General features: G+C 31.8%; 2 pseudogenes; one reads left to right on the plus strand and one right to left on the minus strand.

The window, feature by feature from the left end:
* Window positions 1-9,214: 9,214 nt before the first annotated feature.
* The window catches only part of LOC149544086 (histidine-containing phosphotransfer protein 1 pseudogene), a 50,658-nt pseudogene continuing 39,350 nt past the window's right edge, over window positions 9,215-20,522 (minus strand).
* Window positions 16,590-19,583, plus strand: LOC149544087 (nucleosome assembly protein 1;2-like; annotated as a pseudogene).

Consider the following 20,522-nt stretch of genomic DNA (forward strand, 5'->3'; position numbering starts at 1 on the left):
CACAAAATATTAATTTCATCATACTAAAATTAAATATTTTTTTCTAGCTAGTTTTTCAAGTTCTATTTGAATAAAGGAGATAGGAAAAGGGTCCTAAGCCCAAATTTCAACAACAAAAACTAAACATTTTCTTCTCTAGGCCATTACAAATAAGAAGCAAGAAATACCATCTCTAACTCAAAGAGTTAGAGACTTTCCAAAGAACAAAACTTAATAAAAACTTAAGTAAATCTCTAAGAATATTAGAGTCTTTAATTTATCAACCAAAACAAAATAGAGAATCCTAAAAGTTAACATAGTTATAGATTTTGGACCATTAAGGAGATCCATAATAAACATAACAGTTTTAAGACTTTGCCCAAAAATTACAAGCAGGACCACAATAACCAAGTCTTTCCATTAACTATTAACTAAGTAGAATGAAAACATGAAAAAAATGGGAAAAAAGGACTAGAGACACCAAGCCTACTTGAGGTTGTCCCATTCTTCGATATCTTCAGCCCAATTGTGAACATCCTCCATGCTCTTCATCTCCACTTGCATGTTGTCCTTCAATATCCAAGTTGTTATTTGATAGTAATGTTATTTAGTGCATCTCTTTCAATATTGATGAAACCATTTTTAAAGATTAATTAAAATTTTAATTATACATTATCTTATAGTTTTTGGTATATAAAATTCAATAGTGATGATTGTGTTTGTGTTGAGTAAGTTTTTTCTTAGAATTTTAGTTATGAAGGATATTTTACAAGCATACTAATATTTTCAACCAATGTCATCTTGATGTAGATACAAACATAGGATTATATTTGGCTTGTTAATAATAATACATTATCAAGTAGTGCCATCTTCATGCTAACATCAATGGTGTAGCCACATAGGTTGTTGCTACTTACAACTCATACCACTTATCATCAATAAAACATTGTCAACATCTCATCAGTAATAAGACAATAATAATTCAGATGTAACTCATAACTATTCTATTGTGAGAAATTATCAGTATATATTCACAAAATTTATTCTATTTATGCTAAAATTAAATGCCTTTCTCTACCATTTTTTATTTGATAGTGATGATATTTAGTGCTTCTCTTTCAATATTGATGAAACCATCTTAAATAATAATACACAATTCAATTATAAATTATATTATTGGGATAACTTTCCCAATACAAAATATTTGCTAAAAGTGGGTGGTATGAAAAAAATGTGAAGTAATATTATTTGATCTATATATGCATGATAAAGTTATATTTATAGCCAACATAGTAACCAATTGTAGTAGATTTGGTCACAAATTTAATGCCACAACTTCATTGACCTTTTGTATAACTAAAATTCTCTTCCTATAGGAAACTTTATCTATGTCTTATGATGAATTCATTGCCTTATTAATTATAATTGCATAGATCATAACCAATGATAAATAATAAAACTAATGTAGGAGCATCTTGCATTTCAAAATAAAAGGGGGTGTGATAAAAATAAAATAAAACTAAAAAAATTAGCTGGAGGAGAGAAAGTGAAAAAAAATAGAGGAAAAATAATTTTAAAATAGAAAAGAAAAAAGAAGAAGTAAAATGCATTTCTACATGTAATGTGCATAGGTGGCATAAAAAAGACAAATATAAAATAATTTTCATTTCATCTATTGAGGTGTGTAGCTGGTATTTAATAAGTTTTTGGAAAGTTCCTTAAATCATGCATTTAATATTTGTTGTGATTGACAAAAATAATGTAATTTTCTAATTGGACCACATGGTGATACTTAGTTGTAATTAGGTGGGAATTTAATATTTGTTTTATGGTAGTTTCACTCACATTTGTTGTGTTTGTAAATCTTGTGTTGTAAGTTCTTAAATAAGAATGGCATTTGAGCATTTGTAAGAAAGATTTTGAGGTGAAAGATCTTAGTGGTAAGATTCTAGTTAGTAGAAGCCCTTGTGATAGAATCTTTGGAGGTGAAGTATCTTAGTGTGTAAGATCTTAATTGGGAAGTTCCTCTTGGTGAAGCCCTTTGGGTTCAATCTCTTTTGTTGTAAGCTCTTCTTGTATAGAGGCTCATGGTTTCTAATCTCTCATATTGAAATATTTCTCACATTGGAAGAAGTTGAATTTCTCTCATTTGGAGAGTATTGTAAGGATCTTCAAGTATAATAAAAGCATGCTTTGTGAAGTATTTTTCATCTGTTTGTCTCCATATTATTGTATTTTTTGTAATGAGTTTGTAAGGGTGGAGTGGTCCTTCATCAACGGTATCAAGGTAACCCTTCATTGGTGGTGTAAGAGTAGGAGTTCTTGAGTGTGTAGACACATCGTTGAATGTGAGGAAATTTACATGAGAACCTTGGGTTGGGTGAATTTTATCAAGAAGAAATTCTTGATTGTGTGGATAGATCACCAACTATGAGGCAATTTGTATGAGCATCATGAATTGAGCTAAGTGTGTAGATAGATTTCCAACTATGAGGTAGTATGCATGAGGTTCTTGTATTGGGTTGGATTGATTTTTTCTTATGAAGACTTGAGTATGGTGAAGAGAAAGAAAATCATGATTTTTGGATTCTAAGGATTCCTAGACTTGAGAGATTTAGAAAGAAAATGCAAGAAGAAATATTTTTTCATTTGCAGATGTGGATGAATGAGTTAGATGTAGAATTGTGAAAGAGAAGAGTTTTTCATTAGAAAGGAGATGTGGATAATTATTTGCATGCAAAAAATAAAGAAGATATAGCAGAGTACCATACATATGGTACAAAAGAAGCGAGAGGATGATGATGAAAATATTTGTGAACCCAAAGTTGAAAAAGATAAAAGAGAAGAGGAAGAACATGAAGATGACAAGATTTGTGAACTTGAAATAGATGAAGATTATTTGAAGACTAGAACAAGTGAGGAAGTGTACAATGCCTTGGTTGGAGATCAAATAACTTGAGTGGTTACATGTCTTGTCAAAGGTGTGACAGAAGAAAATAAAGATGGATATGTGAAAGAGCAAAAATTTGATGAATTATGGGATGTTGAATTTGAGATGGATTTGAAAGATAGTAGTGATGCTTTTCATGATAATCTTGTTAGTTATGTGTGGTATGAAAAAGAAGAGTTGTATGATATTACAAAGTTTATTACTTGTGCATTAGATCTTACAATATTAGAGGAGAATGAGAGTTACACTTGAATGAAGTTAATTTGTAGAGGAGTATTTTCTTCTATACATACTTGTTCTAGCTAGATGTTAAAAAAGTAGATAGAAGGAAAGATATCAACAATGGATACTTGTTCAAGCAAGGTGTTGGAGAAAAAAAAAAGATTATTAGTAGTGACTAATTTATTCTGTGAATCTATATTCACAAAAAAAAAAAAATCCTAATATGGGTCTCTGATGTAGGAACATCTTGCAATACAAAATAAAAGGGGGTACAATAAAAATAAAATTAAAAAAATGGAGGAGAGATAAAGTGACAATAATTATAAGAAAAATAATTTTAAAAATAGAAAAAAAAAATGAATTTATATTTTCAAGGAGCATAGGTGGCATAAAAAGAAAAATATAAAATAGTTCTCATTTCATTTATTTAGGTGTGTAGGTGGTATTTTATAAGTCTGTGGAAAGATCCTTAAATCATGCATTTAATATTTCTTGTGGTCCACAAAGGCAATATAATTAGGTGGAAATTTAATTTTTGTTGTAAGGTAGTTGCAGTTACCTTTTATCCCACATCAGTTATGTTTTTAATATCTTGTATTGTATGTTCTTATATAAGCAAGGCATATGAGCATTTGTAAGAAAGTTTTTGAGGTTAAAGATCTTGGTGGTAAGATCTTAATTAGTGGAAGCTCTTCTGGTAAAATCTTTGGAGATGAAGAATATTAGTGTGTAAGATCATAGTTGGGAAGTTCTTCTTGGTGACACCCTTTGGGTTCAATCTCTTTGGTTGTAAGCTCTTCTTGTGTAGAAGCTCTTGTTTTTTAAGCTCTCATATTGGAAGCTTTCTCATACTATAAGAAGTTGGAATTCTCTCATTTAGAAAGTATTGTAAGGATCTTCATGTATAATAAAAGAATGCTTTGTGAAGCATTTTATCATCTATTTGTCCCCATATTGTTATATTTTTTGCAATGAGTTTGTAAGGGTGAAGTGGTCCTTCATTAGTGGTATTAGAGCCACCCTTCATTAGACACCTACATCATGCCTTTATCAACATACTCACACTCTCTACTTTGGATACAAAATGACCACTTTCTACATATATACTTCTAATAGAAACTATAAATATGTCAAGCTAGACAAAAAACATGTTGTCATGTATTATAAAAGATATTATAATAGAGTTTAGCATGCTAAAACAAGACCCCAAAATATGCCATACATATGAGAAATAATGCCACTTTACTACAAGGCCTAAAAATGGATCACATGTAAGATATGCACATTTCATAGCCTTCTACTAAAAGATAAATGAATTTTGGAACTAATGAAGTACAACAACCAAGTCCATATGAATTAATCTACAAGGTTTCTAAATCAACCAAGTGATACAACAAAATACAACCTATCTAAAAATAGAAAAAAATTCTTATATTTAAAACCCTTAATATATTGTGCATGAATACCAAGTTAGTAAGGATAATTGAATGGGAACTGAAATATCGTAGTAAACAATAACCTTCTAAAAATTTACACTTCTACATGATCAATAAATATTATAGATGTAAAAAAAATATATATTGTTATGATGAGAAGAGGGATATCCATGCACCTAATCTATTATTATAATATCCCACATAGAATATGTCCAATGTAAATATTGTAAAACAATAATGACCAATTGACATAAACATACAACATGTATAAGGGTATTGATATCAACGAAAATTAGATCAATGCTAGAGATAATCACAAAGTTTAATTGATCTAAAGATGTTTAAAAGATACTCCAACAATGATTATTTAAAAATATTTCAATTTTCTAAAATTATTAATTTATTTTAAGCATTTATATAAATAATTAAAAATTCCATTAAAATTTTTAAGTTTATATTAAAAGGAACATGAAATAGAAATTGGAACTTGGAAAAATAGCTTAAGATCTAAGAAAAAAATAGATTTGAATTTAAATATTATATAAATATATATAAAAAGTACATAATCTTGAAAATGACATCACTATTATGTAGAGGAACTTCTAAGAAACTACTACTTGCTAGGTTTAATTATTAAATATCTATGCATATAATTAGCTAAATTGAACATTCATTATCATGGCTTTTGAAATGCACCCAACTTTAAGATATTGAAAGTCACTAATCATTGCTTTGAATATAATAAGAGTTCATTTGGTTTGCAGAAGTGGATAGGAATAAGCATCACTAATTATCACAAAAAAATTGACAATTTGGATGAGGCAAACTGGAATTGGAATTTAGATTAATTTGGATTTGGTATCCCCATTTACCCTCAAATACTAGAATTCAATATCTCGTACATATTTGTGGACTTGGACAAATTCCAAATTCAAAAAAATGAACTTTGGAGATTAAAATGAGATGTAAGTTTTTTTATAGTTACCTTTATGGATTCTATTCTACAAGAATGAAGGAGATTAAGGAAGGTTTTTCCACTATTGAATTTAAAAGCTATTTCCTTTGATGAACCAACCCTAGTTAAAAAATAGACTCTGGAATTTCTTATGTTTCTATTATAGAAATCTAAATTTAAGACTAAGACTAGTTTTTTATAATTCAAGTTCATTGGAAGGATGCATTATTTTTAGTCTCATTTTTAATAGACAAGTAGTTTTACTACAAATTTTTTAGAGTATTTTTGCTTGTTTGGTTTAGGCTAGAACATCTTCTTTTCAATAAACTTGAATTAGAGATTATAATATTTTTAGTCGAGTCCATATTAGACCCAAGTTGGTTCACCTTGCCACATTCTCAAATTGAGAAAGAAAGAGGGACAATCTTATAGTTGAAAATGGTGATCCATTCCAAGTATTGTTCAAAAACATAAATCATGCAAAGGAAAGGTACATTAGCTTGCCTATATATTTATGTTAAAAATATGAATGATGTAAGTAATACACACTTCTTAAAAATGTCATGGGATAGGTTATTTTTCTAGTCACCAATATATAATTCTTTCTGTACTCATGAAATGGTTTGGAGGACCATAGCACATGTTTAGTGCAATTAAGCATTTTGTAGTGTCTCACTTATCCAATATTAATAATTCCCATAATGGATAACAATGTGTCACAATTTTAATGGATGCTTGGAAGCTTCCTTCAAGTATGTTCTAGGAATTTTTTCATACACATTGACCCATCTGCTGCAAGATTGTTGAGAAAATCCACACTAGCCAATGATGTAGTGAAAGGGGTGTTGGCTCCTGATTTAACAGTTTTGAAAATAACCAAGAAACTACACAAGTGCATCTAAGGATAGAAAATTCCTATGATGGAGCTTCCTTCAAGTATGTTCTAGGAATTTTTTCATACACATTGACCCATCTATTGCAAGATTTTTGAGAAAATCCACACTGGCAAATGATGTAATGAAAGGGGTGTTGGCTCCTAATTTAACAGTTTTGAAAATAACCAAGAAACTACACCAGTGCATCTAAGGCAAGAAAATTCCTATGATGGATACACTCGACTACAGTCTTGGGCCAAATATAAGGCATAACTCCTTCTTCACTTCAAGCTTTGCAAGACCTAGGTGGGTTAACTTTGAGGTTCTCATATATGGTACCAATGCAATTAAAACATAAATTTGAACCTAATAACAATAGATGAAACCCCTTTTATCTTCTAATACTCATGTAATGACATAGGAATGAAATAGGTACAAACATAACCTATGAACTCATAAGCTAAGTGTGGGTTAATTATTTTTAGCCCACTACAAAAAGATGAAAAAATGAATTTATTTGATTAAAAAGATTTGTGCAAATAACTTTCACCCTAGCTTGCATCTGATTTAGTGATCATTGCCTTATCCATTGGGACATAGTGTAATTGTTAGTAGGATGACCTAACTTGCTTTCTTTAAAATTAATTTTATCAACTGAAATCCCCAAATTCCATTCAACAGATCTGACATACAACTCATCCAAGCTACTTTAAATCAAATGAACCTTATTCATTCAATTACAAAGTCAATACCATATGAAGAAATCAGGAGATAGAATAAAAAAACCTAGATAATTCATTATAAATCCCCTTTTGTATTTATCCTTGGAAAGACCAAATACATTAAACTGGTAAAACTAAATGTAACTCAAGATACTTCACATGATCTAGCATCAATTACCATTATCTCATAAATAATATAGGAAATGAAATGAAAATCTGCATAAGAGTGGATGTCTGGCCTTCACTGCTAGAGCTCTGCTCAATTAGATAGGAAGTAAAACCATCAACAACCTTGGTTTCATAGTGAAAACTGGAGCCTTGGTGGTATCACAGAGAAAACTGCCAACCACACCAATGAGAAATAAAGAGAATGATAAAGGAGGAAAAAATTCCCAAATTTGATCAAAAGATAACAAGTGTCCCCTCAAAATTCTTTCCCAAGAAGCTGAAAACCCTCTCTCTACCCTCTCTCTATAATTGCATATCAAATCCCCATCATTTTGGCCTCCCAAAAGCATAAAATATCTCAGATATTTGATTGAAATCATAACTAATTATGATAGTTGATTTCAACTCAAAAAAACATTAAAAATCAATTAAAATGAACTCTAGAGGGCAAGAAAACTTTTTAGAATCACTTTAGGCTTCAAAAAACTCCAATGTTGGCCTCCAAACTTATTTTGATGCCCCATGATGAAAACTACCTATTCTATTGAGAATGCCCTAAAAAACACAAAATTGCTTATAAAGTGAACCAGTAAAGACCTACTTAAAAATTGACCCCATATCTAGAAAATTTCTCTTCTCCCGGTTCCAACGGTATGCTGCATTGTATATTTTGGATAAAAATTTCCCTCCCATGGTCGATTTGAAATTTTTGCTCTCGGGCTATGATTAGAGCATTAAAAATTGAAAAAAAAAAAAAAAAACTATATAGTTGGACAATATAAAACTTTAAAATCATTCAAATCTTTGCATTTGAAAATTCATACGTTGAAATCTTTATGAATTTTGATTTTATATTTTTTTCATTTTCTCCTTATTTCACTTATCCTCCAATCCACATGTCGATTCTCCATTGGTCAATAATTTTGATGGGTACCTCCTCACTCTAAGCACATTAATATATTTAATATATTAATCTTTTATACCATTGAAATATCAATCATTTATATCATTTAAATACCTCACCATTTGCCTCCTGTAGCAACATAAAGCTTTAATTTTTTCTTCCCGATCATATGAACCTATCATAGCACTATGAGCATCCAAGTTTTTCCTTATGCTCTTACATGCGTACCATTATAAGCATTAAAAATTTTCCTTTTGCTCATATTCTTGGTTTCCACATGTCTCATTCTTGCGGGCGCATCTCTTGGTTAAAATAATGGTCATCCACCTAGCTGGCCACAGGCCCACCTTACATGGGCTTTACTTGCTTCCAAGAGGTTGTCTTTAGACATGTTATATTTTGTGTGCTTCCATATAAGAATAAAAAAATAACTTACCACATCATTGATGTGGGATATATATTTAGCACCTCCCTTTATGCCTGCAGCTTTGTTCTTGTAGAATGGTGGCTTCTCTTCAACATCATGGAGCTTCCTACAAATATATATATTCTCTTTGGACATGGCTGCACCTATCATCTCTCTAGATTTTATGTGTGGTTCTACTCTATATTTAGCATGTGTCCCCTATCTTAGCATGCTTTTCGCCCCTAATATGTGGAGATCTTTCCCATTATGACTAGGTGGGTCTTCTCCAATTTAGCTTGGACTCCCCATGTACTCCCTGCGGCTTACTTCAATGATGCCTCTGCCCTTCCACAATGGCTCCTTGGATCCCTTGCAAATGTGGATGGTCCTGCTATGCATGGGAAACTTCCTATGTCATGGCTCCCTGAGACTTTGTTTTGTGAGCTTCGAAATTAGAGTTTTCTTCTTACCAGATTTAAGAAAACATATGCCTATGACTAGAACTTGGACAATCTTAGACTTCAACTACATTAATCATAGATATATAGACAACTGCTAGATTCCAGCATGATAATTTATAAACTAGATTACACATGCTTAATCTTCCATTGGATTCATTCCACCAGCTTCAAGAATTTGATGCTCAAGCCAAAATAGAGTTTCAAGCTTGTTCTCAACAACAAAATACTCTTGTTTGACTTACTGAAGACATTAAATACATCCTTGTTTGTTTCTCTCATCACAAAAAGCACAAAATGGGATGCATAGATTTTTCACTCAATGAGCTCCTGTGCTGGAGCTACTTCCCTTGAATTGATGGATGTAGGCATCAACCTTCTAGAATTTGATCAGATTCTGATCTAGAGTTGTGGTCAAATCATTTATGATTTTCTCGGTGCTGGGACTTAAAATCGAAGCCCCAATTTTGAGTACAATTGAGAAAATCAAGACCTTTAAATGCTTTTAAATACATGTGTACCTAGTTTTTCTTTTAACATTTTTGAGTTGTTTAATGTTTCTAACACCTTGCATTTAGTGCGTCTATGTGTTTCATGAAGATAAATTATCATTCTGAGCCATTTCATGAAGTCTTGTTTAGAGCAGTTTCCAATTTTGCATTTTTAATTTAGTGTCAAATAGTGACAAGAAGCCTAGTTTGCCTTTGAATATCTTTAACCCAAAAATGTTTTATGGCCCACTACTTTTGGATTTTCCATAACTAAGAACCTATGTTTCAGATTTTGAGTCATTTCGAGTCCATTTAACTAGGTTTTCAATCTCTCAAAGTTGGTAGTTTACTACTTTCCTACATTTGCAAATTGTACAAAATTCTAGAAGGCCCTATTTGACGTGTTATAAATTTTGACCAATTGACCCAAATGAGAAAATTCTTGTTGTATTACATTTTAGAGGTTAGAAAAATGCTATTTTTCAATTTTGAGCTTATGACAAATCCATTTGATTAGTTTTCAAATGTGATTCCAAATGCAATTTCTAATGTTTCACTAGTGTAAAGAAGTGTAGATTGATCAGTACCCCTGTTCGTGATGTCATAACCAAAAATTTGTGATAGGTGAGATTTAATGGATTGTACCACTATTTTTTACTCTAAAAATACTTTAATTGTGCCAATTTTCAAGTCTTGACGAATTCATATGCACACTTTCCTAGGTCATTTCCATTTGGGAAAAATGCTTTTCTATCAATGTTTCCAGTTTGCAATTTCTGATTAGCCCACTTTGACCACTCCCCATTTGTCCCCTATTATTTTTCATCAGCCCAAATCATGTATTTATACTTTCCTCATGATAGTGAACCAACACCCTAGTTTCCAAATCCCTAAGTGTCAATTTGCCTAGTTTTCAAAGCTAAATATGAACGCAATTTTTGGTTTTCTGAAATGTTTTCTTGTAGGGGAATTTATGTGAGCAACTTTGGAGGTCAATATATTTTGACCCTAATGTCATCATGAGATAATATTTGGTAGGGTAAAAGTGTGCAGGACTGAGATTTAGTGTTGTTAATTTCAGAGCTCAGTTATCTGTTTGGGTCAGTTTTTAAAGCTAGGCAACATGCATCCTGACACAGAATTCATAGTTTATAGATCAATGGTAAAATGAGTTTCAATTGATTAATCAGTTGTCAAACATGGTTCTAATCAGTATGATGGGTTCAATACATCAGTTTTGCATTTTAGTTGTTTGGAAATGAAAAAAAAAATTAGCCAGACCAAATTTGGGGCCCAACTAATGCCATCAGATGTGTAAGGCATGATGAGGTTTTTGATTGGAATGAATTTGGTTTATTAAAGTATCATAATGCAAGGGAAATATAGGTGGTGATAATATGATTGAGGCATGAGGGTAAATATATTATAACTAAGTAATGAAGGCATTTGTTTTAGCACATATATTACCATCTCATTTGAAAGTGAATATGTGGGATTGCATGAATAATCAATTGTAGTAAGTTTTGAAAAGGATATTTTCAACTATCATCATCCTTATTAAATTAGATCACTATATATTATAAATATAGTGGATATTTTCACATTCCTACATTGTTTTTTTAAAAGATGAGATTAATGGTTTGGTGATTTTAACTTACTTGAACTGAGTCATCCTGGTGTTGAGGTTTTTTCATCAAAGGGAAATCAAACTAAAAGAAGTTAATGGGATATTGCAACCTACTCATTTAAAATTATCATGTGGAAAGTTTTATAGAAAGTTGTGTAAATCAAATATTCTTTCATATAGCTTTAAGATAGGTGCAAGACCTATGAGGAGGAAACATGGTAATAGTTCCATCATAATGTGAAGTGAAGGCACACTACTACCAAGTTTCCAATACACTAGATGTGCAGAGCTAAACTAAAAAGGCTACAACATACTTCCTTTGCTAGCTGGCTAGGAATTGCATTTTGTAAGTGAACAAGGTGGTGGAGAGGATGGCATTCTATTCGATTATAATCAACATGATCTCCTACTTGGTATATGAGATGAATGAGAGCATAGCCCATTCTGCTAATTTTGTAACCAATTTGATAGCTACTTCTTTTGTCTTTACATTTCTTGGAGCCTTCAATAATAATGCATACTTGGGACATTTCAAAACCATTTTCACCTTATCTACCATCTATGCTATGATTTCTTGACAAAGTAGCCACACTCACTGACTATGATTACATACAACTAAAAAAAAGGGTTGATGGAGTTTGTGTAGTGTTACAAAAGTTGAAGAATTGAAGTCATTACTTAGAGTGTTGCCAATGTGGGCACCCACGATTGCATTAACAATCTTATTCACACAACTGTCAACTTATTTTCTTGCCCAAGGAAAGACATTGAGGCGAGAGCTCTCCTTCAATTTCAACATCCCATGACCTTCATTACCACTTTTTTCCTACCCTAAGTGCCATTCTTATTACTCCTTTCTATGACCAAATCTTGGTTCCCATACTCAGGAAGATCATGAGAGTTGAACATTGAATCATGTCTTTGCAAAGAATTGGTGTTGGCCTATTTATTTTGATCATTTTTATGACTTGTGTAGCAATCATAAAAAAAAGCAAAGTGGCTAGAAAAGGCAGAACCCGTAGACCACAAAAGAGGAAGGGCCCCCACTAACAAAGGGAGTTGTATGGAGCATTTTAGAACAAAAAACATGCTTTCAAGAAGTAGGGGAGTGTTTGAGATAGGCAACTCATGCCAGGAATAGAGCTTGATGCCAAAGAATATTTCAACAATAGGAGAGTAAGGTAGTGTTAGAGGCATCCCATGGCTAGTGTTTGAAAAGGATCAACTCATGTTTGAAGTAAAATCAAAGTAGGAAAGAAATAGCTCCATGTCAAGGGCAAGATGAGGCACATTGGAAGTAAATAGGAAAGAAAAGAAACAACCAATTGCAGGAAGAATTACTGGGGCAAAGTACAAGATCACAATAGTAGAGGATAATAGAAAGCCCATGTTTAAAAAGTGTGTGAAAGCTAGATGAAGACGTGGCATTTGCAAGGCAAGGAAGATTCAAACACTTTGTCCCACATTCATAGTATGGGTAGCTCTTTCAATCATTAAATACTCTAGCATACAAGAAGTATACTATCCTAATGACAAGAGGCTTTTAAAAGCTAGCCTTGCATGGTAGGTCTGATTCGAATAGCTATAGAGTCAACAAGTTTTGATCAGCAATGAATAAGATGGAGGACATGTGGTGAATTCTGGGAGCCAAGAATATGGTTAGGAGGCAAATTTCAAAGGCTTCCTGATGCTACACGAAAGTCTTCAGTGTAAGAGTGGATGGTAGTTTTTAAAGCATTACAGTGGCACAAGAAGCATAGGAGCAAGAGGTAAAAATATGAAGGTTACATTCTTACATTGGGAGAGGAGAGAAGGACTCACCATAGGTTCGGAGATTGAAAATGAGAGCTTCTCGGTGTTACGACCATAGATGCATGATGAGATAATTTAAATAATTTCAAGGATTAATGTGTTAAGTGTATATTAATGTGCCAATGTAAGAGCATAAGATGGAAAGTATATGACATCCGGTGCTACAAAAGATGGAGATGGAGGAATTAAAAGAATTAATTATATTAATTATTTAATTAATATTTCAAATGGTGATGGCCAATGAAGAGTTGACAAGTGGCATGGGCAGAGATAAGTATGAATATAAAAATGAAAATTCAAATATGTTTTCAAATGCATATGGAAATATTTGAATAAATTTTTAAGTTTTTATATAGTCTATACTATATAAACTTTTAAATTTTTCCTTTCTAAGCTCTATTAATGGCTTGGGAGCTAGATTTTCAAATGACTACCAGGAGGGAAATTTTTATCCAAAATATGTAGTACAGCATACCATTGGAACAGAGAGTAGATAAATTTTTCAAATTTAGGGTTAGTTTTTGAATAGGTATTAATTGGGTCACTCTACAAGAAAATTTGTGTTTTTCAAGGCATTCTCAGTGAAATGAATAGTTTTCATCATGGAGCATCAAAATCAGTTGGGGAACAAACATTGAAGTCTGTTGAAGCCTAAAACTAATTCTAAAAAAAAATTCATGCTTCTAGAGTTCATTATTTAACTAATTTTTACCTTTTCCTTGGTTTCAAGTTTGGCATCAAAATCAATAATGTTCTTTCCACTAGTACATTTGACCCCATTTTTAGACCAAATTTTTTGACCATCTATTAAAATGTTTTAGATTGGTCGAAATATGGAAGAAAACTTTTTATAAAAAAAAATTCATGCTCGTGTTGGTTGAAATTTTGACCAACGGTTAGTCCATACTCATGCAACGACAAGCAAATTATAAACATAATCAAATCTCAACCTGTGCTTTTGGTCACAAGTGTAGAAAGAGTGTTGGAGCCGAAGATTCAACTGCTAAGAGATTTTGGCATTTGGAAGGAAAATATAAGCGAAATTGTATTTGGGTTGCCTCAGATCTGAACAACAAAGCTAGAAGTCCTCCTCTCCAACATTGAGCTTCTCAAGACTGTATTTTTGACAGACGATTTGTTGATCAGAGCAATTAGGAACTACTACTTTCTTCATGGAAAATGCTTGCAGAAAACTTTGGGAGTGTTTAGGTTTTCATGGAACAGAGCTCACCATGTTTTTGTCGATACATCCTCCTATTTTGAGGCACAGTTCTCTGACCCAGAGAAACTTGATCTCATTCAAAATATTGGTGTTCACAAGGAAGGAAAAATGTACAAATATGTTGTGATCATGGTGGCCATAACTCCTATTAAAGTGTTACAGGCTAGAATAGACAATCTTCAAATTTGCAACCTCTCGCAGGTAGTTAGGGTTTTCCCTTTGATTCTCACAATGCTGGAGTAAAGCATTAAGAAAAAATTGGACTTTATGCTCAATCACATGAAACTCTCTATATACTTTGTGGCAAAGCATTCACTCCTATTTTCAATGAGTTTGGACAAGTTAATTAGGCCCAAGCTTTTAGTTTTGCAAACTATAGAAGCAATAAATGGACCAGGGTAGGTTAATTCGAATCAACTTTTTGCAATGTTGATGCTATCTAATGCCAAGTTTGTTGCCCAGATCATTCAAGTTCATTCTAAATGTGGTGCTTTGTGAACTATCTATAAAAATGCAATGTCTCAAAAGCTCGTAAACAAATAGAATATGAGTTTCTTAGCAATTCATGTGTTTGGATTTGTTAAGCTTGTATGATCAAGCTAGTCCATCCAATATGAAACGATGATGATACTAACCTTGTTCTTTTTGAGAGCACCAATAGGTGGAAATCATCTTGCTTCAAAAACTATTATCCATGAATTGGGATTATAATTGCACTAGTATTAAATATATGCTTCTGCCATTCTACCCAAAAATTCCATTATAATAGTAGATATTATATTTTTCACAATTCACCTGAGTTCTTTTGGATTCACAGACTATTGTCCCTAGATTGGAATTGTAATTGCATTGCTAGTCTACACTCATTCCTTTGAATTTCCTACTTCTGTCGATAAATTAGGACTATAACTGCACTGCTAATCAAGGTATGCTTCTGCCATACTACCAAAAATTTCTATTATAATTCAAGTTATTGTGCTTTTCACAACTCGTATGAATTCTTTTGGATTATGAACTACTGCCCACAAATTGGAATTTCAACTGCAATGCTAATCAAGTCATGCTTCTTCCATTGTACCAAAAAATTCTATTATAATACTAATTATTGCATTTTTCACAATTCGTCCTATTGAAGCAGTAAGGAAGATATGCTACTTGCATTTGATTTTGCAAAATGTTATTTCTGACCACCTGAATAGGGAAAACATTTGATCATCATGGGACATCCCATAGAACAAAACCTTATGCTAATTGTACTTGGTTTTCTTGATTCCACTCTTAAGTAAAGTAACTCACTTTATAGTAAGTAGATGATAAGAAAAGTTGTCACAAGGTTCACTCTCCTACTTAGTTTTTTTGTATCCTTATTTACTAGAAAATACATTGAATAATGCTTCTAGATTGAACAGTGTCTGCAATTTTTTTATACAATCTTTTTTTTTTTTCTCTTCCTCTTGGTGATGGATCAAAGAGTATAATCTGAAAAATTACTACTGTATGTTGCAAACATAGTTTAATTTAGAACCATTATTCAATATAAGCATGAACTTTAGAAATCTAATGAAATTAAGCAAATGCATTGGTATACTCTTTTGCCTTGACTCCTCGATCAGCTTAGTATATAATAAGGTAATGTGCAAAATAATTTAAATAATCCTTGGGAAATGTTGTGTTAGGGTGTATCAGTAACAACAGTGTGCATCTAGCTTGGAGTCAGAGAATACAGGCAAGGATAACTCATGTACCTAATGTTGTGCCCCCTACCCAATTGATATTGCCCCTAAACTCATCACTTTACTTGCGATTAAACTGAATATTTAATATAAAATAATTGTATAACCTGAAGCATAATGGATTTAACCCTTGGTCACTAGGAAATGGGGATGGAGATAAGATCAGTATGCCATTTTTTCGGTATGAAGACCCCATATAGTTGATTCTTGATTATTCTTATTTTAATGTTCCTTCTTGGGATCTTCTAGATTTTTTCTTGAAAATAACAATTTTAACTTAAGTTGGAGTATGCAATTCATTTACAAAGATAACTTCTATAAAATATTATTAATTTTGATGCATATATGAGATAATTCTGGTTTAGATATTACATTAATATGAATTAATAATCATTAAATAGTAAGAATATATGATGACAACTACTCTAACAAGTATTATAATTAAATATCAATAGGTTTTTGTGGTAACATATAAATTCATATGAGCATCACACATCTCTATACCAAAGTGTCTCAATAGCATTAATAATTTTTTCAAGGGAAATTTCTACTGTAATCATATCAAGAATTTGTTGTAAATATTTTCTAAACATAAATCTCAAGGATGGTTGTCTTTGTATTGTGAGAACATGAGCGAATTCTCTGTTCATCCATCTCTGTGTGGAAGTAAAATTTCTCAGGCCCATGCTAAATTAGAAATGCCTTTGCTGGATAGAATCTAGTTTATAATAGAAATTTCTTGTTATCACTAGATTTAATAACTCTTCCATGATACGTTTCAAGAAAAGCTATAGAATCTTGTCAGTACCTCATTAGGCTACATTGAATCACCTCCTCACAAAGTAAAGAAGCAAGTGGAGGAATTGCAAGATCTAGAGGTATTGATATGTTTAGATTGTGATTTTCTATGTAAATATATTCATGCAAAGGGATTTATGATTTTTGTGCTACCAATAAAGGGTAAACATAAGGAGATAGAGACTGATTTTTTTGAAGAAAAAGATGCATTGGAGGCCAAGTATCAAAAGGTTTATGAACCTTTTTAGAAGGTATCTGTGTTTAGTGTTTTTTCTGGGTGTTCAAAATTGAAAACTTCATATAATCTCTTGATTTCTTGTTTTTCTAAGCAATTATTGAATTTTTAGGCACTATTGTATATTTTTATCTTTATCAGAAAACTTGGTCCAATAGATTGAAAGTTGCTTACTCATAGGAGTTTGCACACATGTAGTTGATATATACAATGAGAGTCAAGTACTTTTCATATTATGAGATTTTACTTGATGCTGTTGTCTTCTTGCTATGTACATTAAACCATTTAAAACTTAAATAGGTTTATTCTAATGGATTGGAACCTGCAAATTTGTATATATTTATTTAGATGATTCGTTGATAGTAAGCTACCACAAAGGTTGATATTTTAAGTCAAGTACTTTGTACTCATTATATAGATTGTACCAGATGCTACTGTATACTTCTACTTTATTCTTATTAGTTATAGTTTTGGGGTCAGAGAACACATGATTCGTTATAGATTGACTTTCTTGGAACATAATATCTAGCATCCCCTTTGCAGCATTTCCTTGTCATATTCTTGATTGTCTTTCTACTCTAGGATTCCTATATGATCTAATCTGCTATATCTTTGATTTTTTGAGATGCTATTTTTTCATTATTATTGTATCTTATGTTTGCATGATTCATAACAAAGATTTTCCTAAATAACAATATCTTGTTTCACTTGTGCAGTTTCCTTAGCATTCTCTAGAATTTATTTTTATCCTACGATTCCCACGTAACCTTATCTATTTTGTTTCATAATGTCTTTCCTTCTTATAACCTAGATTTCATCCCCAATAAATATGCTGTGCATTCCAACAAATATTGTGAGATGCGAGTCTTCTTCATTTACACTGTAGGTGAGTTTTCAGCGTTGACCATTAAATATCTTAGAATAAGAACAAGAAAATGGAAGAATAGGTGATGCCTAATCAAATGCAAATAGGATAATATCATAATACAAAATGCTTTTTGGTTCTATGACATGACATCCTTAAAGCATAGATGGAACTTTTACAATCCTTTAGGAGCAACTTGATCTGTAATAAACTATATTTTATTCAAATCTTTCTCTTGGATAATTATATGTTGGTAAGAAATTAAAGAGACAAAATAACTACTTCAGTTTACAATTCTTAGTACAAAATTTTGTAAAAGATGTTTAGCTCTTAGGGTAAAAACTTTTTTATTTTGCTCGACACTCCATAATCTATATTCCTGTAATAAAATATTTCGTTGCAGCAATATGACATTGTGAATGGAGTAGTAGATGTTGAAGATGATAAAAAAGAGGAGGAAGATTCAAAGAAAGATGATGTTGGTATGTAATAACAATTTCGAATTCAAGGTTCATTTGATCTGTGATATTTGGTGGTAAGTGCTTATTGTGATATCTTTGTCATTATGGAAAAAAAGGGCATTCCTAAATTTTGGCTGACTGCCATGAAGAACAATGATGTTTTGGAAATGCAAGTAGGATGTTGCTCCTTTTCCTTGTATCCAATAATCATTTTGGCTATACCAAGCAATATTACCTATCTTCAAAATGCAGTGAATTTACTGACTTTTTTTTAATAATAAATAGGTTACAGAACATGATGAAGGTGCCTTGAAGTTTTTGGAGGATATACAATGTTCTCGCCTTGACAATGACAAGGGTGAGAAAGGTTTCAAGTTGGGGTTCTTTTTCAATGAGAATTCATATTTTAAGAATTCTGTGGTAAGTACTCACATTTTACTGCCTTTGGAACACTTTCAATGTCTATTTTATCTTTCAATTTCTTAATATATTCATTACCTTCCTAAGCTATCATATTTCCTTTTTGAAATGCAGTTAACAAAGATCTATTACATGGAAGATGAAAATGAACCTATCTTGGATCATTTAGTAGGGTAAGTCTAATGCAAATATCTCCTTTTTCTAATTAGATTATGTGAATTTCTTCATTCATGTAGTGATGTTATGTCACACATAGAACTGAAATTGATTGGTTACTCGGTAATAACCTAACTTGAAAGGTCATGAAGATGAAGCCTAAGAAGGGAGTGAAGAATGTAAAACCAATGACAAATTGAGCAATGCCCAAGTTTCTTCAATTTCTTTGATCCACCCAAGGTTCGTGAAGATGATGATGTTGATGATGATGTTGTGAGTAATGATGAGAAAACTTTCTTTTATTGCTGCAGTCTTTAATTCTCAAAGAATACACTTTTTGGCATCCTGTATTTGTGTTCTAATAAGTTTATGGGGTGGTTTATAGGCTGAGGAATTACAAGATATGATGGAGCAAGACTATGAGATTGGGTTTGTTCTTGATCCATTACAAATTTTTTGGGTTTATGTACCTTCTGGGTACCAAGTTTCATTGATTTTATGTGTTTTTTGCAAATCAACAATTAAGGATAAAGTCATCCCTCATGCAGTTTCTTGGTTCACTAGGGAAGTAGGCGATGATGATGAATGTATATCTGAAGATGATGAAGATGCTGATGAAGATGATGATGGGAGCGAGGAAGAGGATGAAGATCATGAAGGGGAAGTAAATGGCCATAAAAGTGCTTAGAAAATTTGCTTGATTATGTCATGCTCAGAAATTTATGCTTGTTCCTCAAATTTTGGCATGAAATTAAACATTTATTTATCTTTTTGTGACAATGTAGTAGTGTGGATTTAAAATCCAGCCTAGATTCTAGGTAAGCATTTGTTAAGGGTTTGGCAATTTCCAAGTCTAGGTTGGTATTTATTATGAGGTTTACTTTCAGAATATTATGATTAGGAATAGGATTAATTTAGAGTCAATTTTTTGGTGGATGGGTTTAATAGCAGCCATTTGAGTACAAGCAATACTGCAGAGTCTACAAACATCAGCAATAAGCAATTGAGTGTAAATGCAAATTTATAGGTGTTGATATTGAAGTATATTTTTAGGTATGTTCATAGACAGTTCCTTCATATCATGCATTTTTTCTAGAGTCTTTCTTTAGATGGAAACTTTTGTTGAACAAAGAGATGACATTATGTGTAGGAGTGTTGACTACTTCTTTTTTAATCTAATGAAAATCATGTTTCAAATTTCTTTTAATTATAGGATTAGATCATATTGAATTAAGTTAGCTTTCCTCCAAGCCTTAAACATAGGATGAATTCAACACTGATATTTCTCCAAGTCTTAACAATATTTGCATTATAGCTATCTGAGTAGCAAATATCTTTCTTGTGAATAACTTGGCAAGACAAATGTTTTTCTTTTTCCAAATAATGGGAAAACATTGGGTTAGTGTTAAGTTTGGGGAAGAAAATTGGTCAAGGTTAGGTTAAGGGAAAAAAAAAAACAATTGGTGCAAAAATTATTTAAGTCCAAAAACTGTAATTTTTTAATGAAAAAATTGTCAGAGATTGCCAAGAAATCATAGTTTTCCTGATTTTCTCATAATTTACCACTCTAAAAACATTACAAACAATCCACATCTTGCAAGTTATTCCAATCTCAAAAACTACTAGC

Source organism: Cupressus sempervirens, chromosome 8 (genome assembly GCF_028749045.1).
Source record: "Cupressus sempervirens isolate cs-2001-9-10 chromosome 8, ASM2874904v1, whole genome shotgun sequence".
NCBI lineage: Eukaryota > Viridiplantae > Streptophyta > Pinopsida > Cupressales > Cupressaceae > Cupressus > Cupressus sempervirens.